Below are 7,041 nucleotides of genomic sequence, written 5' to 3' on the forward strand. Positions count from 1 at the left end.
TATATGTAAACGTATGTATATATATATATATATATATATTTATATTTTAATTTTAATTTTAAATCCTAATAATAAGGGTATGTTAGCGAATGTTGTAAGGGTGTAAGTCGAAATTCTGTCAGTGTAACGCTACGCTATTTTTAATCATTGTAAGTTATGTTCAACCTTTTTACATTAATGTCTCGTAGCTAAATTATTATTATGCTTATTTAAGACGAAGTAATCATGATGTTGGGCTAAAAATATTAAAATTGGGTAATTGGGCTTTGTACCATAATTGGGGTTTGGACAAAAGAACGACACTTGTGGAAATTAGACTATGGGCTATTAATGGGCTTTATATTTGTTTAACTAAATCATAGTTTGTTAATTTTAATATAAAGATTTACAATTGGATGTACCTATAAATAACCATATACACTCGATCGGACACGATGGGCGGGATATTTATATGTACGAATAATCGTTCATTTAACCGGACACGGGAATGGATTAATAGTCACTAGAATTATTAAAACAGGGGTAAAATTATGTACAAGGAAACTTGGCATAATTGATAACAAAGTATTAAAACCTTGGGTTACACGCAGTCGATAACCTGGTGTAATTATTAAACAAAGTATTAAAACCTTGTTATAGTTTAAGTCCCTAATTAGTTGAAATATTTAACTTCGGGTATAAGGATAATTTGACGAGGATACTCGCACTTTATATTTATGACTGATGGACTGTTATGGACAAAAACCAGACGGACATATTGAATAATCCAGGACAAAGGACAATTTACCCATGGGCATAAAACTAAAATCAACACGTCAAACATCATGATTACGGAAGTTTGAATAAGCATAATTATTTTATTTCATATTAAATTTCCTTTATTTTATATTTAATTGCACTTCTAATTATCGCACTTTTATTTATTGTTATTGTATTTAATTGCACTTTTAATTATCGTACTTTTTAATTATCGCAATTTTATTTTATCGCACTTTTATTTCGCAATTTCATTATCGTTATTTACTTTACGCTTTAAATTAAGTTATATTTATTTTTAATATTTTACATTAGGTTTTAACTGCGACTAAGTTTTAAAATCGACAAACCGGTCATTAAACGGTAAAAACCCCCTTTTTATAATAATAATATTACTTATATATATATTTGTATTTTTATAAATTAAAACTAATATAGCGTTAAGCTTTATTTAAAGATTTTCCCTGTGGAACGAACCGGACTTACTAAAAACTACACTACTGTACGATTAGGTACACTGTCTATAAGTGTTGTAGCAAGGTTTAAGTATATCCATTCTATAAATAAATAAATATCTTGTGTAAAATTGTATCGTATTTAATAGTTTTTTCTAATAAAATATAAGCTATTTCATATACACCTCGTATAACACCAAGTATTTTTGGCGCTGCTGCCGGGGAACGCCGAAGCGAAACGCCACATAAAAAAAAAATTTCTTATTAAGTTTTAATTAGTTTTTGTAAAATATATACTTTTTAAATATAAAAAAATATATAAAAAATCAAAAACCGAAAAAAAATATATTTATAAATTTATTTTTAAGATTTTTATTTATAAAATTATAAGTATCTTTATTTTTATTTTAGTTTTTAAAATATAAGTTTTATTAAATTTATATAAATATATTAATTAAATTAAAAACAGAAAAAAAATAATTACGTTGAATCTGTCGAAACTTGACCTGTCTCTTTTGAACCTGCAATCTCCGCTACTTGCGGAGATATTGAACTGGGCCAACCGTGACTCGCGGAGCGGCCCTGGCAGGCCAAACCAGAAACCTAATTTCGCATTTAATACGGAGTAATTAATTATTATTATTATTTAAACACTAATTAGTTTTATTATTATTATAATTTAGTTTAAGTTTTTAATTAATATTAATTAGTTTAAGTTATAATTTAATTAGTATAATTAATTATAATTAGTTTTAATATATATAAAAATTAAGGCTTTTATAAAATAAATATAAAAATAATATTTCTATAAAAATTGTAATCTTATCATTTTTAGCTTCTTTTTATATTTGTTTCTTTTTAATTATTTAATCGTAATATTTGTATTTTTATTGTTCGTAGTTAGTGTTTGTGACGACCCAGAAATTTCCGACCAAATTTAAACTTTAATCTTTATATTATTTCAACACGATAAGCAATGTTTGTTAAGTTAAATCTCAAGAATTTTAAACTGTGTTCATACATTCATTATAACCTCGACCAAATTCCGACGATTCACGAACCGTTATATATAAATAGATATGTATATGTATATATATATATATATTATAACTTGAGAATATTAATAAAGTATTAAACGTATAATACCTTACACGAATGTATTTGTTTCAATATGATTTTCGATGAAATTAAAAAAATATATTAAATGATTGAATTATCAGAAACATTGAATTATGATTACAAGTCTCTGTTGAGAGGTCCACTATGATTTGAGAAAATCTATTCCTCTTAACGATATTCAGAATAATTTGTAAAGCTATTTATAAATAAAACAAAAAGTGTCATTTACGAAAGTTAGACAAAAGTTAGTGGAGAATTGGTTTCCATAATATTCTATTAATTTAGTTTTAAAAGTACAAAAAACATTTTCAGTTTAAAAAGAACTTTATTATTAAAACGTATATATCTTTTATAAATATCTAGAATCACTTTTGACAACTCATTACTTAACCAGTATAATAAATATAACGATATTTATATTTTATTTCATTAAATATATATAACGATTTAAATTAATATTATATATATTTATACGCGTATTATACATACATAGTTTTTATACTTTTACTATACTTTAACTTTACCTTTACTTTACTTTTACTTTACTTTAACTTTAATAATTCATACTTTAATAATTCACTTTAATAATTCATACTTTAATAATTCACTTTAATAATTCATACTTTAATAATTCATACTTTAATAATTCACTTTAATAATTCATACTTTAATAATTCACTTTAATAATTCATACTTTAATAATTCACTTTAATAATTCATACTTTAATAATTCAAAAATCTATTATAAATAGAATTCAATAGGTTTCATTATTTCAAAGAAACTTGAAAATATATTTCTCTAAACTCTCTCAATCGATTTATATATATATATATATATATATATATATATATATATATATATATATATATATATATATATATATATATATATATATATATATATATATATATATATATATATATATATATTTGCTCTGTATTATTTCAAGATATTATTAGTATACATAAAATATTATGACGGAGTGCTGTCCGAGTGATTTCAAAATAGTTTTTTTGAATGAGTCGAAGCTAAGGAAATTATGGGTTATAGCTATGGAGGTGATGGGTATGGTTCATGGGTATGCTCATGAGGTCAATCTAGTGTTTATCATCTCCGTTGCGTCTACGTACTTTCCTGCAATATTAAATCTCAATATTGATACGTTCGTGAATCCGAGGCCAACCTTGCACTTGTTAAATGACGTTATATGTATTTTTACTACGAAATACAATATTGTGAGTTTCATTTGCTCCCTTTTTAATTTCTTTTGCAATATATATTTTTGGGCTGAGAATACATGCGCTGTTTTATAAATGTTTTACGAAATAGGCACAAGTACTAAAACTAATTCTACGTGGGTTTAAACCAGAAATATACCCTTAGCTTGGTAACATTAAACTACTTGTCTATGTACGGTAGGCGCGAATCCTAAAGATAGATCTATTGGGCCTGACAAACCCCATCCTGACTATGGGATGCTTTAGTACTTCGAGGTTATTTTAAACACACCTGATCTGGTGTACTTCAGAGGGTAAAACATGAACGTTAAGGCTTGTTACCGGGTGCCTACAACTTATAGAATACTTTTATACACTTGCGAGTGTACATATATTTATAAACGGAAATCTTGTGGTCTATTAATATATTGAAATGATTGTTATGATAAACCTATGAACTCACCAACCTTTTGGTTGACACTTTAAAGCATGTTTATTCTCAGGTATTAAAGAAATCTTCCGCTGTGCATTAGCTCATTTTAAGGATATTACTTGGAGTCATTCATGGCATATTTTGAAAGACGTTGCATTTCGAGTCATTGAGTTCATCAAGATTATTATTAAGCCAATTATAGTTGGATGTATTATGAAATGGTGTGCATGCCGTCAACTTTCGTTGTAAAGAAAGTTTGTCTTTTAAAAACGAATGCAATGTTTGTAAAATGTATCATATAGAGGTCAAATACCTTGCGATGTAATCAACTATTGTGAATCGTTTATAATGTATATGAACGGGTCCTTTCAGTTGGTATCGGAGCAGTGGTCTTAGCGAACCAGGTCTGCATTAGTGTGTCTAACTGATAGTCGTTAGGATGCATTAGTGAGTCTGGACTTCGACCGTGTCTGCATGTCAAAAGTTTTGCTCATCATTTTTGTCGGAAATTATCTGCTTATCATTCTTAGTCTAGACACATCTTATTGCATTGATTGCATGAATAGTGTATAGACAAAATTCATATCTTAGCATATCTGCTAATTCATATCTTAGCGTATCTGTTACTGTAAACTTTGCCTGACATATTCCGTAAATTCCTCCGTAATCTACGAAACCTTTTGCTCTATATAATTAGAATACCACCTGATAGCCGAAAAATCATTTCATATCGAAAAAATTCTTTATTCAATCGTACGAAATGGAATTCGTCATTAGTTCAAGTCCCTCGGATTCCGAAATGGAATCCCACTCAAGTTCCGAAAGCAGTGTGACCGGAATGGATCAACCAATTAGTCATCATCTATTCTGGATGAATTGGGAATGGGTTCGTAGCCTCCTTAATCATTAGAGACAAGAAGAAGGTGATCCCTTCCATCCACCACATTGCCCTCTTGGCGAAGAACCTGAAGCACTTACCGGCGAACCTATTCGAAACACCATTTTCTCTCTCATTTCCAGAGTATCTCGTCATGATTATATACTACACCAAATTCTAGATCTTATTTATCCGCTCGTCCGAACCGACAATCACCCCGGTGTAATAGAAAAAGTCAACGAGCTTCGCGCTCGGGTAGTGGCTTTGGAGAATATGGTGCAAAGGTTACAAACACCAGCAGCAGCACCAACAACATAACCAGTACCACCATCAACAACATCAACAGTACCATTACCACCACCAACAACAACCGCATTGCAAACCTCAACTTCACAATCTGTCCCATGAGCATCGACGTCATACGCCCTGTAGATACTAAGGAATACCACAACGATGAAGTATTGATTCATAACTTCATTGGGAAAACATTCTATGACGATTATGTAATTTCTAAAGTTTAGAAATTATCTATCCTAGCCTTAACCATAAATTAAGTGAGTTTAATTTAATATTAACTCATTAAATCAATATTACATCTGAAGAAATATACACATATATTTCCATAAAGACTGTAATAAAATTCTTTTGTACAAAATATTAATTGTGACAATTTTTTTAACGGGTAGGTAATACCCGAGAGATATATAAATTCACAATTAATATGTTACATTCTTCGAATCTGATTTAGCAAATCATCCATTATACTCCCTACTTTCACAACAATATACATTCTTTTATAGAAATCAAAACAATCATACTCATTCAAAAATCTAATTACATATTCTGATTTTGAAATCGCCGAATTCAATTCAAGTTATAACTGGTATCATCACTCTTAGATTCTTACATCTTTCAAAGCTATACTTTAACTTCAAAACTGTGTTAGAACATCATATGTATTACGGATTACAATACGTGCTCAAATCCTTCGAAATTCCTGAAGACACTTCAACTAAAGAACAATCGAGATGATGATCCAACCACATGTTACCCACAGTTATACACCTGAAAAACTCTCAAAACCCAAGTCATAGTTCGACACGTATCCGTGTCAGACCTTTTGGCATTTACTAGCTAAAATAACTTTTCAATCCCTTCTAAAAATAGACGATTTTGTCACAGCTCCAGCAAACCAACTTCAATTGTTCAATCGAATAAGCCTTATTATAATGATTACCTCTTCATCAATATTACCGAGGAACCTTTCATATCTCGCCACATTAGCAGTAAACTTATTAATAACTTCATTGATCTTTGACTTTCCGAAAAATCTTTATATTTATCAAAACCTCATCATTTACTCATCTGCATCTTGTAACGAGAATTGCCATACGAATCATCGGAAATTAGCAATCAGTATTTTGAAATCTCGCAGCATGTCTACGCCAACAATTATATGTGTCTATCTTCTGGACTTATATACTTTGAATGTGAAATTTCTGAAAAACACCCTAAACTGCGAACCAGTTCTCGAAATTTTGAAAAATGCAGATGAAGCAGCAAAAACTGTAAACGACCTTAACAGTAAAAAGTTGGATGATAAAGGATAGTATATTGGCAAGGCTCAGAAAAAGAGAAGCTTTGGAACTAGAAAATGGATTGAGCAAAGTATGAAGGAGGCTATGGACAAATCACAAAGGCTGAACCAGCCTTCAAAGAATCCAAATGATTCAGTACTTGCTGAAGTCATTAACGAATACCTTGCTCCTGACTCTAAACCCCTGCGGACAATATCCTTCATCATCCTCTGATATTAGACATTCTAAGATATCATCGTATCTTTCATTATAAATATCATCCATACTTCTGAAGATATTTTTATAATTATTCTTATCTGAAATCATTTACCTCTTCGCGCTATCTGTATTATATCATAAAAGAAACTATTTTAGTTTCTAAATTATGAAACATTCGAGTTTAAAATAGGAATATTCTTGAAGAAGAGTTGGGAGCTGAAGCATGAGTTAGTACAATATAATGACACTTGATCAACGTGATTATATTATAGTAATTCATGCTGAGTTTCTAAATGGAACATGATGATTCACAGATCATAACGTCATCGTGTGCTATGTTACACTACTCTTGTATTCTCTTTGATCTCTAAATATCAAGAAAATATT

The sequence above is a fragment of the Rutidosis leptorrhynchoides genome, chromosome 6 (assembly GCF_046630445.1).
Source record: "Rutidosis leptorrhynchoides isolate AG116_Rl617_1_P2 chromosome 6, CSIRO_AGI_Rlap_v1, whole genome shotgun sequence".
Taxonomy (NCBI): Eukaryota; Viridiplantae; Streptophyta; class Magnoliopsida; order Asterales; family Asteraceae; genus Rutidosis; species Rutidosis leptorrhynchoides.